Consider the following 21460-nt stretch of genomic DNA (forward strand, 5'->3'; position numbering starts at 1 on the left):
GGGTGTGGTGGTGGTGGGCGCCTGTAATCGCAGCTACTCAGGAGGCTGAGGCAGGAGAATCACTTGAACCTGGGAGACAGAGGTTGCAGTGAGCTGAGATTGTGCCACTGCACTCCAGCCTGGGCGACAGAGTACGAGACTCTATCTCAAAACAAAAACAAAAACAAAAAAATATATACCAAAAAACAAAACAAAACCAAAAAAAGGGGAACAAAAGATCTGAATAGACACTTCTCAGAAGAAGACACACCAATGGCAGACAGGTGTATGAAAAGGTGCCCAATGTGAGAACTTTGGATGCTCTCACTTGTTTGTGACAGCTAAAAATTAAAACAATTGAACTCTTGGAGATAGAGAGTAGAACAGTGGTTACCAGGGGCTGGAAAGAGTAGTGGGTGAGGTGAAGGGGGTTGGCTAATAGGTACAAAAATGTCGTTAGAGAGAATTAATGAGATCTAGTATTTGGTAGTATAACAGGGTGACTATAGTCAACAATAATTATTGTACATTTAAAAACAACTAAAAGAGCATAATTGGATTGTTTGTAACACAAAGAATAAATACTTGATGTGATGGATACCCCATTTAAACTGACGTGATTATTACACATTGTATGCCTGTATCAAAATATTTCATGTATCCCATAAATATATATAGCTACTATGGACCCACAAAAATTAAAAACTAAAAAAAAAAAAAAAAAGAAGGAGATGTGAAGGATAAGTGGTCAGGGTATAGTTCTGGGGAGAGTAGTTCCTTCTACTCTCATCAATTTAATTATGTGCATGTAATTAACGTGTATTTCAAAGGACTTGTGTGTTATAATTACAATTCAAAAAGCATTTGCTTTTATAGAGAAACAGAGGAGCTCTAGTTGGTATTATTGGTATTATTATACAATTACTGCTCAATTTAAAATTGAGCCTACATGGCTGAAAATAACCAGAGCACAGAATCATAATTTAGCTAAATCAATTGCCTTATTATAACCATTTGAATGTTCTTTAAAATGATGGCAGAATTGATGCTAATTTGGAGATTACTATTGATTGATTACTCCTCTCAAAATTATTGGATTGATTATGCTATGCTTTGGCAGCTGATGGCCACCCATTTGTCTTGATTTTTACATACTAACTTAATGATATGTACTAGTTTTAGTTGGACAAATATTGTGTGCTCTCTAAGCAGACTATTACTTTATCCTGTTTCTTTGGAGAAAATTTCTTTCTTATCCACTTAAAATGAAATATGTCTTAAAATCACACCCCTTTGTAAAAATAGAAGGAAAAAAATTTATCTATGAGCCTATTACCCAATGACAATCACTTATAATTTTGGTGTATTTTCTTTCAGTCTTCTCTGCTCAGCTGGTTCTGTTTCTTTTACTTTTTTGTGATCGCTCTCTCTATAAAAGTCTGTATTCACTTTTTTATTGTTTTTGCTTACTTTATGATGTCTTTTTATATGTTGGATTTTTTTTTTTTTTTTTTAAAGAGAGAGACCGAGTTTCACACTTGTTGCCCGGGCTGGAGTGCAATGCATGATCTCAGCTCACTGCAACCTCCACCTTCTGGGTTTAAGCAATTCTCCTGCTTCAGCCTCCTGAGTAGCTGGAATTACAGGCATGTGCCATCACACCCGGCTAATTTTTGTATTTTTAGTAGAGACAGGGTTTTATCATGTGGGTCAGGCTGGCCTCAAACTCCTGATCTCAGGTGATCTACCTGCCTCGGCCTCCCAAAGTGCTGGGATTATAGGCATGGGCCACTGTGCCTGGCCTACAAATATATTTTTAATGGTTGCATTCAATTTAAAACATGCAATATCTTACTTCCCTGGGTTTACCACTCTCTTATATTTTATTATACATAATTAGATCAGAATATACATTTCTTTTTGGTGGGAGAAAATTATTGTCTGCTTCGACTTTTATAACTTGAAAGCAGTTGATAAACAACCAAATTTAGTAATAATTAAAGTATCTAATAAATATTGCATGTTCTCACTCTTATGGAAGTTAGAAAAAGTTGATCTCATAGAAGTAGAGAATAGAATAGTGGTTACTAGAATCTGGGAAGGGTGGAGGGAATAGGGAGAGTTTGGTTAAAGGATATAAAATTATAACTAGGAATAATAAATTCTAATATTTTATAGCACCATAGGGTGAATACAGTTAAGAATAATTTGTTATATATTTTCAAATAGCTAGAAGAGAGGATTTCTGAATGTTCCTAACACAAAGAAATGATAAATGTTTGAGGTGATGAGTATGGTAATTACCCTGATTTGATCATTACACATTGCAAGTACCAAAATATCACTCTGTATCCTATTAATCTGTACAACCATTATGTGTCAATTATTATGTCTTCTTATGGTATCTTCAAATAGCCATAAAACATTAATTGGTTGTATTTCCATATCTTTTTGGTAATCTAGTCATGGGCTCTGAGTTTCTTTCTTAAGACGAGGGCCTTGATTTTTTATTTTTACACATTTTGTGGCTTCCTCCTCCTCAATATCCTCCAGTTGAAGGCTCAAACCCACTTCCTCTTTAAAGTTTGCCTCATTTCCTGTCCATTCATTTCCCTAGCTTTGGTGTCACATCTATTTTTTAAAATTATAACAACTATATAGTTTTTTCTTTCTATCCCTGGGTAATTAATTGAGACAAGACTTTTCATCCCCAACACCTCCCTGACCCCCAGCCCCCAACAAAAGACAGTTTCTTCTTCTTGAAGTTACTTTGGAGTGCCTGTGATTAAAAACAATTTTTTTTTTGTTATCTGGAGATTATTAAAGAGCCAATGACTCATAGAAGGCATTGTACATTTACGTATATATTATACTCATTACCTAGGATGTTTACAGAATTTCCCCCTTGGGAGTTAATATGCAGCTGCTTTTTATTCCTCACCTGTTACCATTACCCTAATAGAGTCAAGTCCAAAGTGCCATAGAAGCCCTTCAGGAGAAACAGCAAAACAGATGACAAAGCAGCTCATTTCCTTTCTTCTTAATGGTCTCCTTTTAAAATTATTTCCAAAGCAAATTTGAGTGTGTTTTGGTTTTCCAGTAAGTAAATAACTTCTGATAATCAGACTGTTTACACATGGTTATTTTCCCCTTTACACTGAATCGGATTAAGTCAACCAAGTATTTTGTGCCACATAAACACGGTGTTGATCTAAATTTTCACCTCAGAACTTTCTCTGTAAACATGTAGTTTTGATGCCTTGCTTCCAACATGACAGTAAGTTTCACATGGAATTTGGAGAAATGGAATCAATCACTCCAACGCTCCCTTTGGGAACTCCTCTCCTGGAACTCAAGTCTGCTTCAAGCAGGTCACCTTGATTCATCTATAGGTTAGCACAGGACAGCTTGCACCAGATATTTAAATGCTTAACTTACTGATCTTTTTTTGTTTGTTTTCAATGTGTCTCATACTAAATCACTACTTAGTAAACATATTACTTTAGGATGAAACTTTCTGACAATTTAATATTTATTTGAAGTCTTTCCGGTTCTCTAATGAAGGAAAAATAAACTCACAGTTGTAAGAAAAAGAATAGTTTTGGAATGGAGTTTTCTAAAGAATTTTAGAGGTTTTTACTAGTTTAAATATTGGCGTAAATGTTCCATTTGTGTAGCAAATTAATTTTCTGTGTGCATTCCCTTTATTCTGATGGTGGAGGATGTTGGAAGGGTAGACAGGGAACATACACTCACTGTAGAGCTAATAACAATTCTTTGCCTGGTTCTGACCACTCTAGGCTCTCAGGAACAAAGATGAGCAATGCACTTTCAATGAGCTGCTATACTGGAGAGAGAGGGCGTGTAAATAAATCACTACACTGCATTATGGTATAGACTTTGGAAAAATGGGGGTTCAGATAAAGGACTGCATAAATATAGAAAAGGTAACAATTCTGATGAAGGCATTGGGTAAGGAGAATTCAGGAGAAGCTTCAAGGTAGACTTGCAATTTGACTTTGCAGATGAATAGGAATTTATCTGAGTCTATAGGTTCCAGGAAGGAAGAGCAGTATAGGCAGGTCAGAGATGTGCTATGCTTAACCACTGTGGGGAGCGTGCCATAACCAGCACATACAAGGCTCTGTGAATAGAGGAGAAAAAAGCTGGAGTGTTGGTTTGGGACCAACTTGAGAAGAACCCAAGGTGGTTTTTATCAGGGGAATGACCTGATCAGTTACGTGTTTCCCAGTGGTACCTTTGCTGTACTGTGAAGAGTGGGTTTGAAAGGGGAGCAGTCAGAGGCAGGAGACAAGTTCACTGCTGTCATTATTTTTGTAAGAGACGAGGGCCTGAACCAATCATTGGTGGCAAGATTGCTTTTGAGAGAGATCCCCAAGGCCAAAAGGGCAGGCAGGGTTTGCTGACTGTGGCACTGAAAGGATGATTCTGAGGTTTCTACTGCAGGCACCCCGGTGGTGGTGAATCTGTTAACTGAGATGGGGAGCAGGTTTGAAGTGCCTGTCAGGACTTTCACATGGAGTTATTCAGCAGGAGACAGTGGATATATATGGCAGGGATCTAGGAGAGGTTGGGACAGCAAACACACATGAAGGAGTCATTGAGTTGTACAGGCAGTTCAGTGGGGTTGCATTTTTAAGGGAGAGAGTGTGATTAAGAAGTGGATAGAGGTGATGAATCTGAGAACAATGGATTTAGGATATTGTTTCAAGAGGTTTGGTGGTGAAGGGAAAAAAAGAGGGCAGTTGCCTGAGAGATAGATGAGTAATTTTCTTTTCCGAGACTTGAATGCATGTGTGGGTGAAACCCAGTGGAGAGGAAGACAATGGCGATTCAAGAAAAAGGAAATAATTGATGTGGTGAGAGTTTGGAAGAAAAATATTGGTGAGGTCTTCCGCTTGAAGTGGGCAGAAGGAGGAAAGTATAGTAGATAATGAGATGAACTTAGAAGTGGATAGAAGATAAATGAAACTTATTGCACCTCCATTTTCTTTATATATTATTATACTTTAAGTTCTGGGGTACATGTGCAGATCTTGCAGGATTTTTACATAGGTATACACATGCCATGGTGATTTGCTGCCTCCACCCCTCAACCCATCACCTTCATTAGGTATTTCTCCCAATGTTACCCCTCCCTATTTTCTTAAAAGAGGAAGTCTGAGTAAAGAGAGGGTGGAGAAGGGAGTTTAAGAGTGCTTTTGAAGATGCAAGAGCTGCTTTGAAAAGTGGAAGAGACAGTCATGGGGATAAGAAAAAGTTTGCTGAACAGCAAAAGGTCCAGCCCAGGCTGGGGCTCATTTGTCTGCAGTGGAACCGAGTGCACACCTCTGCAGTGTTTTCTGTACTGCTGGGAATCCTGCAAGAAGCAGCCGGGAAAATGGGCAAGTAGACTGATCTGCGGCTAGATATTGGCTGGGCAGATTTTGAAGAAAGATTTTCTTAGGGATAAGAAAATCAAAGATGTTCTTAACTGGTATTAATGAATCAACCATGGGTCCTGGAGATCAAGGATAAGTAGTGAAGGAAGTAAAACTTGGAGGGGTTCTAGGGGCTAGGGAAATCAGGAGGGGCAAGAGTTTGGAAGGCTGAAAGAATGAATAGTAGAATAGCAGGCTTAAAAGAGAGAGAAAAGAAAAAGGAAAGAATGTTATGGGCCAGGCATTGTATTTTCATACATGTCTAGTTTATCAATTCATATTAAGTCATTCCTTCAAAAATAAAAATATTTACTTTTGTCATATTATTATAAATATAAAATATTTTTATTTTGTTATATTAAATGCAACAAACACTTTTCAATCTTATCCTGGAAATTGAATATTTTACTTAAAAATACCCTCATTTTAAAACTTTGGCCAAGTTGCATGTAATTTATTTGGAGATACACACACACACACACACACACACACACACACACACACACTCTATTCAAGAGGGATAAAGGGAAGTTAATGAATCAGATTTTTTTGCTCATAGCTAATTTATCCCCCATCTACTTTGGTAGTCAAGTGAAAATTAAATATTTACAGTTAGTCTAATATTATCATGTACCTGTTGCAATTAAATAAAGTGAAAATTTAAAATGTAAGCTCAAGTGAAGTTTTCAACCTAAGCTTCTTTTAGCATTACATATAAATGATGTATTTACCTTTTGCAGCTTTCTTCTTTCCCTCATTACCATTTTTTCATTCCCCTACATTGATATCTTTGTTACAAAGCAATGGTATCTATTTGTACTAACCAGATCAAATTCCTTGATGCGAAGAGCTCACAGAAATTATAATAGACACATTTATTTGCATATGATGTTTCTGCTTCTGCAAGTAATATTCTTTCTTATAATGCTTGCATCTTTTATTTGGAGAGCTTCAAGCGATCTGGAAGAATCCCATTGTATTCCATAAAGGGGAGTAGATGAGCAGATGGCTCCCACATCTGCAAAATGGGAATGTTCGTGGATTTCTGAAACTATACTGAAATTTCAGAATTCTCTGTGGTGGTTATATAACATCCTCCTTGAAACAATAGCTCATTCAGGAATGGGCTAGAATCCAGGCCATTTGCCAACAAGCCATTCTCTAATCCTATTGAGATCATTATTTTCTCTATTTCATAAAGTCAACAACCTGACATTAAGGAAACCTTTGCTATACAGTTTTCTTTCAACCTGTGTCTCTCTGTCTCTGTCTCTTTCTCTCTCCCTTTTACATCTGTTTTTCAAATTACATTTATATGTAGTTACAAATTAGTAGTTCTCTATTATCTCCATAGATTTCAAAAATAATTTACCATATCAAATAGAGCCAGAGTCATCCATCCTTCAAGCTACTCATCATCAGAGCCATACCTTATATATTATTCTATTCATCTCCATCACAACAAAACTAAGGAAAACTGATCAAGTGGTCTCAGCATTCTGGAATACAATCTCCCTCATCACCCTAGAAGTACTACACCATCTTACTATTCTTTAGAGTTTTGAAGTGGGTACTCTGATACTAGTGAGCACATATGTCAGCACAAACTAACTTCTCCAGAACAAGAGTCTTCTCCCTCTGTGATTGTACAGATCCAGGCATCTTGCTAATGCTTACAAATGTCAGATTTGTTCTTTCTTACAATGCTATTGAATATAACAAACCAGCCTCATCATAAGAGTCTCCTGGAGGAACATATTGAAAACATAGTTTTCTGGCTTCCCTCAGGTAGATTCTGATTCAGTAGGTCTGAGGTAGGGATTGGAATTTTCTACTTTTTATCAGGCAAGTGAGGATAATCTTACAACCAGTAAGACAAAAGAAACACTTAGATTGGTAACTTTTATCCCTATTTTAAGATGAAGACATGAAAGGTTTTCTAGAGAGGTACTGCTCGATATGGTAACCATTAGCCACATGTGGTTATTAAAATGAAAGTTAAACCATTAATTTTGTAAAAGTCACTATGTAAGATGAGAGATATGTTAATCTTCTTCACAACAGTAACCATTTTATTACCCATATGTATCCGGCTACATCATATTGTAATCCTCAATTGTACATAATAGAATTTATTTTAAAAACTAAAGAGAAAAGAAAAAAAAAGCATTATGTTTTTCAATCACACTAGCTACATTTCAAGTGTTCAACAGTCCCCCATATGACTAGTGCCCATTGTGCTGCCACTAGTCATCCCCCAGATTTCTATTAGACAACACTTCTAGTAGACACCACATTGATTAGCATGTGATGTTTTTGCTTCTGTGAGTAATAACCTTTCTTGGAATGTTTGTATCTTTTATTTGCAGAGCTTCATGTACTCTGAAGGAATCCTATTATATTCCCTTAAGAAAAGCAGATGAGCAGATGGCTTCCACATCTGCAAAATGTGTTCTAGAGATGAGGTGATTTGCCCAAAGTCATATAATTAATACGTAATAGAACCAACTTGATGAGGACTTAGACCTGCACCTTTCTGAAGTAGAATCTTGTGCCACTGTGAGTCCAGCTTTGTTCAGTGGAGACTGAGTCAGCTTGAGGGAAAGGATTGAAAGTTTGCTCTATGCTGAGTTTGAGCCAGCTCTCCTCAGATGTTTCTGAAAGCCTAGATGTCTTCTTTTTTGGGTGGTAGAACTGAAACAGAATGGGCCCTCTGAGAATGGCTTGGTATAAACTGCTAATGGTTGATATTTGGGGGGAATGCAGACAGATGACAGCCATTAATCTGACTGCACAATAAGCCAAACTTGCATCCATGGAAGCAGTCCATCTCTTATCTACATCCAACCAGCAGGAAGTTCAGCTAGTTCAAGAGAGCATCTACTTTCAAAATGTTTCCTTTTTGCAATGTGGGAATAACAGTTGCTCTTATATGGAAGCAGTTCTTCCTGTTCTCCCAATGTTTTAAATTTGAATCAGTGATTTGGATTCTGGAATACTCTTATCTTGCAGAACCAATACTATTGAACGTTGGTTTGGTTTTCACCTATAAAAATCTGCAATGTGCATAAAAGAAACAATATACCTAGATTTTAGCCCACGTTGCATTCTCTATTCATGTTGGGCTGGCTGCATCTGCCCTGAAGAAGGGGCCCCTTTCCATAGTTTTCACATAAATGCTGTATAGCTAGCAGCAGTCTGAGACTCTATGAAAAAGCTTTCAGTCTCATAAAAATCATAAATTTATTATTCTGATAAAAGTGCCAGCATTGTTTTTCCATAGGACTTGACATAATTCACCCTAAATTTATAAACAATGCCTACGTGTCAGTAAGAAGACATATGGGGAGAGGATATGAAGTCACAGAATAAGAAACATCAATGGCCAGTAAATACATGAAAGATTGTTCAACCTCACTAGTAAATGCAAATGAAGGCACCATTTTTCACCCATTGAAATTGGCAAAAATGTGGAAGTGAAACAGTGCCGAGAATTCCTGAGGATGTGGGAGGAGGTAACTCTTATACCCTGCTATGGGATGTGAATTGCACAGCCATTTTGGAGGGCAGTTTCGCTAGATGAAGTACAGTTGGAGATGCTCATACTTTGCTCTTATATTCTTAACACACACACTAGAGAAACTTGTATATATGCACCAGGAGATTCATGCACCAAGGTTCACATAAGCATTGATTGTATGAGGAAAAAGGGAGGAAATGCATGAGAGGTTCATCAACAAGGAAATAAATTGTAGCATATGTTAGAATTATAAATAACAGTTAAAATAAGTAAAGTAGAATTAAATATACCGCCTACATTTGTGTATATATATATTTACACCCATATATGAGATATATTTCATAATGTGGTTGAAAAAACAAGCTGCAGAATGATAGGTAGAATTAAGCTTGAACACATGTATAATAATATTATATATGGATACATACATATGTTGTAAGAGTCTAAAATGATTGACAGGAGTAAACACACACCAGTTTTAGTATAGTGGTGCCTGGTGATGTTGTGGGGCAGGGTAGAGGGGTTGCAAATTTAGCTGTAGTATTTTGTTTAAAATTTTTTGAGGCAAATGTGGCATAATATTTCCATTTTGTTTAGCTGAGTAGTAAGTATATATATTATTCACTTTATTATTCTGTCTGAAATGTTTCATTGTTAAAGAAAATACACACATACACCAAACTCTTGTTATAGTGGTCTATAAATCAACGTATTTCATCTCTTGGCATATATAAAGCTGGTTACAGAACAGAGACCAGTGAAACTTTGTTAATGACTTTTTAAATAACATGCAGATGATGGGACTGGTTCATAGCAGTACCTTTTAACCTTGATTTTGTGCAAAACAGATTCTTAATCAGTAGATAAGAAAATCTACCTAATTAGTGCATTTTCCCAGGGAGCCTTATGGTATTAACCAGCAAAGACTGCAGCTTTAATTGAGACAGTGATGCAACTTAATTGGAACACCTGAATGAGATTAAGGGGGGGTTATTCATATAAGGTCAGCTGGTTTCCCTGGTGCCCAGAGCTCTGCTGGGTCTTTGCCTTTTTGCTGACAACCTCTGCCAACTGGGATGAAGCTGAGTCAAATGCTTTTACTGTCTTTCATAGATCACTCAGTGTAATGTCTTAAATACAGAATCCATGTATTTCAGCATGTATTGTGAAACACAGTGGCATGCTGATTCTACTGGCAAACTTTGGAACTTATTACATAGAAGCACTAGATATTTGCATTGCTTTTAACTTGTTGTCGATGCAGCAGTTTAATATACATTAAGTGAAACAAATTGATAATTGTGTTGAGACTCAATAATGTATTTTAATTGATTGCATCTTTATTAGGGTTCTCCATAGAAGAGAAACATAACTAATGGGATATATATGTGTGTGCATATATGTATTATATGTATTTGTTCTAAAGAATTGGCCCACACAGTTATGGAGGCTGACAAGTCCAAGGTCTGCAGTTGGTACGCTGGAAGGCCAGGAAAGCTGATGATGCAGTTCTAGTCTGAAAACTAGCGGTCTGGAGACCCAGGAAGAACCCATGTTCTAGTCTATGTCCCAAGGCTGGAGAAGACCAATGTCCGAACTCAAGTGATTCAGGAGGGAGAACATTTCTTCTTACTCAGGCTTTTTGTTCTATTCAGGCCTTCAACTGACTGGATGAGGGCCACCCACATTGCCCAACCTGCTGTACTCAGTCTGCCCATTCAAAAGTTAATCTCATCCTGAAACACCCTCACTGACACACTCAGAATAATGTCTGGGCATCCCGTGGTTCAAACTGACACATAAAATTAATCATCACAACATCTTTTTACCCAAATTTAAGATCATTTCACAAGACTTCTTGACAATGTAGGTTTTATTACTAAAGAGTACATATTATATACCTTCATTAATTTAAAAAAGGGCTTGAATTCCTCCATAAAAATTAATGTAGTACTAACAGAGAAGAAAACTCTTTAAAGATTGTCACTAATCTTTCAACATTTTTTTTCATAAATGTTCTATTACTAACTAGTTTTGTGGCCTTGGATCAATTAATTTCTTGATCTGAAAATAGGAGAGCATTAGAAAAAAGACCATTATGATCCCATCCAGCTCTAGAGGTCTGTAATCTTTGATCTTTTCATCAGCATATGGATGTTGAAATGTCTGTACTACCTGCTACCATCCAGATGAATTCAAGTTGCTTTTGTAGGTGGATTGTGGAATGTAGTCTCAGTTATTTACAGTTCTACTTCATATTTAATCTCCTTGGTTCATATAAGGACTAGTTAGAAGTAAGTGAATTTCACCTATAGGCCTAGACTCCAAGCAGCGCTGATATCACGAGGATCCAGCACATTTATTAAGCGCGAGGATCCAGCACATTTATTAAGCACTAGGTAAACTCGCCTGTGGAAGAGCAATTTCCATAGGAAAAAGGAGTGACTTTAAAGAACATATTATCTACATAGTCAATATTATTGGATTTTCAGGTGTAGTTTTTTGCCTCTGTTTTTAGAGCATCATGTACCATAGCTTTGGGGTAATTTTTTACTAATATACATTACTTAGGAACATTTAAATTTAGTGATTAACTGATCCAGTGACTGGCAATCATTAGTTTGCCAAATAAATGAAATTTGGCTCTGTGATGAGCTATATTTTCAACTGTTCTAGGTCAGATTTTATGATTGGAGATGTTTGGGTTATTATCTGAAAAACTATATCCAGAGACTTAGTGCCTGACCAAATCATGTAGACAGTGGGTCAAAACCATTTTGGCACTTCTCAAAATTTTGTGAGGATAAGTTAGAGCATGCTAAAGTGATTTTCACTAATGAGTGTTCTGTCAACCTTGTGAATAGTTTCAGAAAATGTTAGCTGGCTGCAGAAATGTTGAATAGTTTATAGACTTCTTCCTGGATCCTCCCAAGCCTAGCAATGCCACCCTCCATTTTCTAGCCAAGTTCACTCCTTACTGTTACACATATCCCCAAACTAACAAAATGCAAGCATATCTGGGCCCAAACCATAGTTATCTAGAAATGCATTTTTTTACATTAATGGCATAGATTCTTGAGAAAGAAAAAAGTAAAATATAAAGCAAGATTTCAAACAAATGTGTATCTGTGTAGAGAGAAGAAAAATGAAATGAAATAAGAAAAAGGAAAAGACAGGAAAATAAGAGAGAAACCTAGAGGAGACACCAATGAAAATGATGTGTTGGAAGGGAAAATCACTCAAATTCCTAGGCTTGTTGCCTGGGTTATTTTATGTCTGGCCTGATTTCTTTTAATGTGCATGTTGTTTTCATTTGCATGGTTGCAATCTTTAAGCAAAGTATATTTTCAAGATTTTGGAATAATCTGAGAGCCTCTGATAAAATATGTGCAGAAAAAATTTAATAACTATGATTAGTCACAAAAAGAGCAAAGAGAATCTCATTATTTCAGTTTCTGAATTTCAAATATATGTTTTCCTTGAAACCAAGAAAGGTTGTCTAATGGGCAAAAACATTGTTATTCTTCATGAATTCATAGCTCTTGTGAGGCTCTCTAAAAAAGCAGCTGTATCAGATTAGTTTAATTTTCTTTTTCACACTCTTCCTTCTCATTTGTGTAAAGAAAAAGACAGCCAATCTGCGACTTCCTTGAGGGACATTAGACAGCTTAGAAAAGTGGCAAAATAAACAAGATTTATTCTCATCAAATGTGTCATGAGAAAATTGGAGGCATGCTGTGAGATAATGACAAAATAATCTTGAAAATTTCCAAGCACTTCTTCCAAATGGAATGGAAGGAAATTTAAAGTCAGCTTCCATCTATTTACAGCTGAAGCAAGATGTGTACATAAATGTCTGGGCATATATATTTTTCTAACAACACTACTGGTTTCCTCCCCTGAAAAAGAGTAAACCAGACTTAAGGTCTTAGAGTTCTAGAAAGCTGTTCTCTGCAAAAGTTGACCACAGTGGGATTTTAGTTTTTCTGTGGAATGAGGTACTGGGAATTGTAACATAAAATGGAGTATGTCTTTCCTCTTTGCCCGTCTTCTCCCATTTCTCTTACTTATATTAACCTGTGAAGGTATTGTTCTAGTAAATGCATAGTGCTGATTGGACTGTAATTTATTTCAGTGGTTATTTGCAGAAAACATTGTTTTTGCTTCTGCTTATCCCCTGGAGCTGGTATATACTCTCTTATGTAGCATCTGTAAGAACATTAAGATTCATTAAATGCCTTTGATGTGCTAAGCTTTGTGGCCAGATTAAAGATACTGGGCTTGCTTTTGGAACAGGATTTGGGAAGTACTTAGGGTTTCTCACAGTCTCAGGGCAAGCTCGCGGCAGGTTTTACTCGCAGAATTTGGGACCTTTAGGAGGGTGAGTGTGGGGAAGCAGGAAATGAAGCTTTATTGTTTATTCTTAAGCATGCCTGCTTTCCATCCAGATGCTGGCTGAGCCCTAGGAGAGTCCTGGCTCTGCTTTGGTATATTTCATATAAGCTCTTGCAAGCATAAGTGTTTGTGTGTTTCTCTTTGTGGATTAATATTCAAAGTAAATCACAGAGAAATTAAGTTGGTTTTTATGTCCCTTATTTTTAACTCAGGGTGGCATTTCTGCAGGGTAGGCCGCAGAATCAATGCTGCCCGTGAATCATTTTGCCTTTTCCTGGGAGAGACTGTTCAAAAACCTGACTTTCAGACACCAATACACCCCCTTCAGTTCAATTATGGAGAATCCAATTTATCCCCATTCTTTAAGGCATTTACCAGAAGAAAAAGAGAGTCCTTGGGCATTATTCTATGTAATCAGATTTTTACACCTCTGTATTGTGAATTGGGATTTCCAGTTTCTTCACCCTAAGGTGTAAAATGATGGTGCTTAGTGACCTAAGACTGTAGCTGATGTTATAATTCATCAGGACTTTTAAAGTATTATAATTTGAGACACTCTGGTGAAAATAAACAATAGTGGATACTGTAATCTATTTTATAAATATTAAGTCTATTTTATTTTTTAGAACAATTTGTCTTGTTTCTCAAAATTAATCTTCACCTGAAACGTTTTTAAGAAACTGTGCCAATGGCCGGATTAATCTTCTCATATGTGGATTTTCCTCAGTTGCCAGGAAATAACCACCTGGTTAAAATAAACTTATTTTTATTTATTTATATATGTTTCTCCTTCATAATAACAATAAAAATGTAATATCTGAAAATCATGATTTTTCTTGCAATGTTATAGGAAAAACCAAAGCTAAAATGTAGATATAAATTGTAACAGTCTAAACTATTTTTAAAAAGAATTGAAAAAAGATTAGCAGAAAATGTGGTAAAAACAGTGTTTGGATTATTTATATCTTTTTGCACTTAATGAGTACATTTCTGTGCTTTTCTAAAAGTAATTGAAATAGGAAGCTGCGTATTTGAGAGAAGATTGTAGAATGTATCTTAGTTGTGATGACACTGAGAATGTTGGGGGAACAAGGCATCATCTGCTATAAATAGTATCTTCCAAGAAAGACTGCTGATAAACAGTAGATTTGAGTTGATCTGCTTCAGGACTGGGAACTAGTTTTAAAAGAACCTTCTAGAATGAGAAAATACACAAATTTGTCAGGCTCTTTAGACCTCATAAAAGTTTTTCCCAGAGCCGTATACTTGTCATGGTTTCAGACTGGTTAAGGAAAACAGACAAGCCAAGAAAGGATTTTGTTTGTAAATTATTTCCCACAAATAATTTCATGGACAAAACTCATTTAAAACCTTGAAAGGAATTAACTTGTAAGAGTCTGATTTTTTTGTAAACAGATATGAATTGAATTTCAAGTGTGTGTGTGTGTGTGTGTGTGTGTGTGTGTGTGTATATATTTTTTTTTTTTTTGAAACAGGTTCTTGCTCTGTCACCTGGGATGAAATGCAGTGGTATGATCATAGCTCACTGCAGCCTTGAATTCCTGGGCTCAAGCAATCCTCTGCCTCACCACAACCACCCACTACAACTGCTGCTGAGTAGTTGCAACTACAGTTGTGTATCACCACACCTGGCTAATTTTTAATTTTTTTTTTTTTTTGTAGAGACAAGGTCTCTCTATGTTGTCCAGACTAGTTTCAAACTCCTGCACTCAAGTGATCCTCCCACCTCAGCCTCCCAAAATGCTGGCATTACAGGTGTGAGCCACCATGCCTGGCCAAGAGTGTATATTTATGGTGATTAATATTTCAGTTGAAAACTTGAATATTATCCATCAATACTATCAATATTTCAAGCTGAAAACTTGAAAATTATAATAGTTTCCCCTTTCCTGGGGCATTGGCATGGGTTTTGTTGATAGAATGTATTGTAATTTGATTTACAATGGCTGAATATTTACTCAGCCATTCTTTTGTTCATTCAACAAATATTTGCTGATTATATAAACATAATATACCCTTGGAGGAGAGATAAGCTGTATTTGAACAGCTGTAGTAAAAGTGGTACACAATTTTGGGAGAATGCCAAAGAAGGTGTGATTGCTTCCAGCTGGGGAGATCCAAAGAGGCTTCTACCCAGGTTGGGACTGTCATGTGGGCTTGAAATTTCTGAAAGTCGCTGGCAGGGGACTTAGGAGCAGAAAGGAGAAGAGGAGGCATAGGTATGCACAGGGGCAGGAAGGCTTAAGTTGAGTGAAAGAAGTGGGAGGTAAAGACAGTTGAGGCAAGATCCCAGGCCTTTGGTGCTAGGACAAGGGGTTACTACCCTGGGCAATGGGGAAACACTGAAGATGTTTTTTACAAAGATAGTGGCATGATCTTGCAGCAGCATGTTAAAGGAAAGCTGCCAGCCTGGGACAACCCGGAAGGCTGTGCCTCTATTACTAATGAGGTGTGCTCCTTATGATTTTCAAAAGAGTGTCTTAGTAGCATCAGTGCCAAGATTTGGTTCTGAAATATAGTTTCCCCACTCCTACATCTGGGCCTTTTTGTAACTTGTGCTATCTTTGAGTAGGACCAAGGTGGCCAGCTTTGATGTAGCCTCTCCTGTTCTGCCCCATCAGCCCTGGATTCCAGCTACTTCTCAGAACTGGCCTCTGCCCTACACACCAAGCTTTGACTTGTTCCCCATAATCCTCCAGGATCTGTGTATCAGCTGTGGCACTCCCCCTCCCACTCTCCTGCTCTTCACTTTTTTGTTCCTGTTTTAGAGCTGAGAGCTAGTTAAGTTTTTTTTTTTTTTCTCTTTTGCTGTGATGCTAAGGTACGGTAAATTAGGAGTCTGTCTTTTTTTTTTTTAAACAGTCTTACTCTATTGCCTACAGTACAGTGGCATGATCTTGGCCCACTGCAACCTCTGCCTCCCATGCTCAGGTGACTTTCCTGTCTCAGTCTCCCAAGTAGCTGGTATCACAGGCATTTACTACCACGGCCAGCTAATTTGTGTGTTTTTGGTAGAGACAGGGTTTCACCATGTTGTCCAGGCTGGTCTTGAACTCCTGACCTCAAGTGATCTGTCCACCTCAGCCTCCTAAAATGCTGGGATTGTGTGGGCCACTGTGCCTGGCCTAAGATACTTTTAAAATGTTGTTGAGAGATAGTAGAGGCTTAATCGAAGGTGTGGTGGTTGGGATGGGGAAAAGGAAATGGATTCAAGAAATTTCTGGAAATAAAAGAGGCAGCATCTGATGACTGAATCTGGGAATGGGGGAGAAAGAGCCAAATGAATACTGAGTTTTTGAGCCTGTGTAGATTTAATGGCTTTAAGGGGGTCAGTAGATATTTTTCTTAATTTTACAAGTTATGTGGACAGAGTTGTCAAAGAGGTGTGTTAATAATTTGTTTCCATTGCTATAAAGAAATATCTGAGGTTGGGTAATTTATAAAGGAAAACACTTAGGGTGGGCATGGTGGCTCATGCCTGTAATCCCAGCACTTTGGGAGGCTGAGATGGGTGGATCACTTGAGACCAGGAGTTCAGGACCAGTCTGACCAACATGGTGAATACCGCATCTCTACTAAAAATACAAAAATTAGCTGGGCGTGGTGGCGGGTGCCTGTAATCCCAGCTACTCGGGAGGCTGAGGCAGGAGAATCACTTGAACCCAGGAAGTGGAGGTTTCAGTGTGTCAGGATTGTGCCACTATGCCCCAGCCTGGGGAATAAGAGTGAAACTCTTGTCTCAAAAAAAAAAAATTAGCCAGGGGTGGTGACACAGTTCTGTGGTCCCAGGTACTCAGGAGGCTGAGATGGGAGGATTTCTTAAGCCTGGGAGGTAAAGGCTGCAGTGAGCTGTGATTGAACCCCCCTTTTATATGACCCGGACAGACGTTAGAAGTAGTCTGTCTCAAAAAAAAAAAAAAAAAAAAAAAGAAAAAAAAGAAAAGATAGGAAAGACAAGAAAAAAGAGGTTTAATTGGTTCATGGTTCTTGATTCTACAGCCTGTACAGGAAGCATAATGCTGGCATGTGCTTCTGGTGAGGGCCTCAGGAAGCTTACAATCATAGCAGAAGGCAAACTAGGAGCAGGTACATCACATGACAAGAGCTGAGCAAGAGAGAGGAGGAGGTGCCAGGCTCCCTTCAAACAACCAGCTGTCAAGTGAACCAAGGGGGCAAAACTCACCTATCCCCAAGGGAATTGCACTAAGCCATTAATGAGGGATCTGCCCCCATGACCAAAACACCTCCCACCAGGCCCCACCTCCAACACTGGGAATTACATTTCAACATGAGATTTGCAGGGGACAGAAGATCCAAACCATATCAAGCGGCTTCTTTTAGCATCAGCGATGATTACCTTGAAGGGTGTTATGAGCAGCTTGGTCAAGTGAATTGCACTAATGCAATGCCCAGCACAAGCTGTAATAAACAAGTAGTATTAGAGAAACACGCCTGTGCCTACAATGCTGATATACCAAAATGTGGAAGAAGCCCTTCCACTGGTTTTAGTCTTTCCGTTATTGACTGACCTCCTTTCAGTAGAAGACCTGGCACTGTGTTTTATAAACAATGTAGGAAAGAGAATGTGATACTAAATTTGGTGGCAGGGATATGAAGATAATTCATGCTTAAGAATCTTGAAAACTGCGATGAACAATGTACTTTCAGCTGAAGTTATTTTGGGTGGCCCCTGTGGGCTGATTCACTTGTTTGAATGTTTTCATTGTGGAATATTAAATAGTAGTCAAAATTGATTGATTGACTGTCCTAGACAGTTTTCAATATGTAGAATATTTTACTTGCTCCTCATGAAACCCTGTGATATGGGCATCTTATTATCCTCATTTTACAGGTGAGAAAATTGAGGCTCAGAGAGAAAAGCTCAATGAAACACAGCCCCTAACTTACACTTTTGCTTCAGTTCGTTAATGTCGATGTTTTATCTAGTTGGTTTTAATTCAGGAATGCACTGAGGGCCTTCTATGCTGAACCTTTGTGAAAATGTAGATTGTATTTCTTTAGAACCTGCAATGGGTGGGGCAGCTCTTCTGTATACAGCAGGGCAGGATGGCCCTAGTGCAAGAGTTATAGTAAACTACCTACTTTTTTCTTCTCCTTAATTCTTTAGTTTAGCTTGAGAACTTTATCCTGGTGCTTGCCCAAGGGACACCCTCATCACCATGATCATCATCCTTATAATAATGATCAATTATTGAACATTTTGTATGTGCCAGCTATTGTGCTGAGCACTTTACTGCATTAGTGTATGGAATCATTAGAATAACCTTATGAGGCTGCTACTCTTGTTTTCTTCATTTACCATGTGAGCAGAAAGAAGTAACTCACATGAGATCCCACAGCTGGTAAGTGGTAGAGATGGGATTTGAACCTGTCTATCTGACTCCAGAGTCCATCTTCCTAATCACATGGTATTTTGCTCCAACATCAGACTATTTTTTAAAAAATCAGAGATAGAGCCTTGCTCTGTTTCCCAGGCTGGAGTACAGTGGTGCAGTCATAGCTCATGGCAACCTTAAACTTCTGGGCTCAAGCAATGCTCCTGCCTCAGCTTTCCAAAGTGGTGGCTTATAAGCATGAGCCACCAAGCCAGACTGTCCCCTGCCTCGACACAGTCTTTGCTCTCAGTCTTCGCATCCCTACATTGGGTACTTATTTATTTGGATTTAGATAGGTTTAATCTAAAATCCAGATACACTTGCCAAATAACTTTAGGTTATTCCCCCAACCCAGAACATGTGATATTGTTAGCTATTTCATACATATTTTGAACTAGTTGTTAGATTAATTACCTAAGGAAGCTGCAATTGCTTCTTTTTAAATGCTACCTGGTGGATGATGTGTTAATGGGACAGTCTGCAGATATTCAAATCACAGAAGCATTTTTCTCATACATGAGAAGAGAGCATTATGGCACCTCATCAGAAGCACAGCATCCCTGGGGGAGGCTTGGTGATGTGGCAGAAAATCAGCTTTCAAAGCTTTATAGAGTTCATCATAAAATGACATCCACCTCCTTTCATTTCAATCCAAGAGTACAAAAATAAACATCAGAAATTAACAGGCTACGTTTCTGATAGACCAAACTGTCTTCTTGGACCTAAAGGGCAAATTTTATTTATTCATAATTTATATGTTTTAGTAAAGTGAGATTCGTTCTCATTGTGGGAATTCCCACACTGTCCCACTCCTATGTAAGAAAATTATAGACAAGCATAGAGAATTGCATTGCATAAAAGATGGTAACATAATAACCAATTAGATGATTATAAAGCCTGAGTATATTAAAGTATTATGCAAATACTGATTAATTGCAATACCATAAACTCGCCAAGCAAGCAAAAGCATGCCTGATTCAAATTATAGGAGCTTTTATTTGGATTTCTACTGAATCTATTATTAGTGGGTCTCTTTTTTTTTTTTTTTTTTTTTAAGGTAGGGTTTCACCATGGTGGCCAGGCTGGTCTTGAACTCCAGACCTCAGGTGATCCACCCACCTCAGCCTCCCAAAGTGCTAGGATTACAGGCGTGAGCCACAGCGCCCTGCCTATTAGTGGGTCTCAAAGCACCTTATAAATAATAATTATTAAAGCTCATAAACATGACCAGTAAATGTCATGTTGTTAAGTGAATATGAAAGAATTCCTCTTTACCTCATATGGGCATTATAAGCCCTAAATGCCCAAACAAAAGTAGGATTCTCTGCATATGGAGAGTATTCATACACTATGGATGTCTTTGGCTATGGTTCTCTAGGCTTAGAAACGGGTTGCTATGGATTCAAGGCTTTCCTATTGAGTACCTCAATCTATGTGGTTAGAACTCTTCACTTATTTTTGAAATTTTACGTACACTATAGCTCTAAACAAATCTTGCCAGTGTGTTATATTTTAATATTTCTCCGTTGACTATAATAACAAATTTTAAAAGCAAAAAATGATGTCAAATTCACATGTAAGTATTTTAAAATATTTTGGAATATTACATTGGGTGTATTTTTCTTCAAGCTATACCCTGTTCTGTGGGCTAATCGCTTGTGAGCACAGTCAGTGAAGCTTTTGTTTCTTTCTGTACCCTGCAACAAGTACTTGAAATGTTGTGAGGGTTTCTGATCTGCATGAGAGTGTTCCTACACCCTTTCTCCTCTATTCCTCCTTCTCTCTTTTCTCCTTTGCAACTCCCATACTCTCTAAAGCTAAGTACAGATTGGAAAGGCACAAGAATGCTTCAGGTGTCGGACTCTCCCTGACCCTCCACCTGAAGTCCTCAAGCTTCCTTAACATGGTTCATATTCAGTTTGATTTACTTCTGGTGCTGAGAGATTATTTAATACATTGCAGTTTCTGATCACTGTCTTGAGGCAGCTGGACTTTCGTACTGTACTTATACTTCAATGGCACGCAGATCCAAAGAAATGTGTGGATTAGTGAGCACCTTCCTTTACGGTTAGGATGCAGGAGCCTCGAGAGTCCAATAACTTGACTAAGGTTGTACAGCTGGCTTCTGCTTCACAGTTAGAATCAGGACCCAAACTCAGGTCTCTTGGCTTTTATACCAAAGTCTCCCCTTCTATCTTGCGGTACTTATATACTGCTTTGAATCACACAAAAAATTTTAAACCAGAAATATTGGAGCAGAATGAGAGGAAACACTGTTGATTTTATCCAGGACTGTGAGTTACAAGAGCAGAGGTGGAGGCTCAGGGATAAAAAGGGAGTGAAGTGCATGCAGAATTGAAGGGGTACACCTGGGATTATTCTTTGAAAGGAGGAGCTGAACCATTAGAGGTCAAGGGGAGTAAAGGGCAAGTTCAAGTGGAGAGAGGGTGGGGTAGAAGAGGAGTACTTAGAAGGATTAGAAGGATGGTTGAGTTTATGGCCATGGCGATAGATCATTGACATAAAATGAAGCAAAACTCTTTAGGTTACTGGATGGATGGTCCTTAAGGTCTGTGAAGCCTCTCAGGATGATGCCAGAAGGGGAGGGAGAGGTCGAGCCTGTGCAGCAGGCATCGAGGTTCTCCAGGAATGCAGGCTACTGGCAAATCCCTGGGAAACAGGGGCAACTGGAGGAATGGAAACAGAGA

General features: G+C 38.1%; 1 protein-coding gene across 1 annotated transcript in view; it reads left to right on the plus strand.

The window, feature by feature from the left end:
* The window catches only part of NIBAN1 (niban apoptosis regulator 1), a 158456-nt gene that overhangs the window by 46137 nt on the left and 90859 nt on the right, over positions 1 to 21460 (plus strand). The gene's annotated exons all lie outside the window — the stretch shown is intronic.

The sequence above is a fragment of the Sapajus apella genome, unplaced genomic scaffold, assembly GCF_009761245.1.
Source record: "Sapajus apella isolate SASKATOON/1434 unplaced genomic scaffold, GSC_monkey_1.0 scaffold25, whole genome shotgun sequence".
Classification (NCBI taxonomy): Eukaryota; Metazoa; Chordata; class Mammalia; order Primates; family Cebidae; genus Sapajus; species Sapajus apella.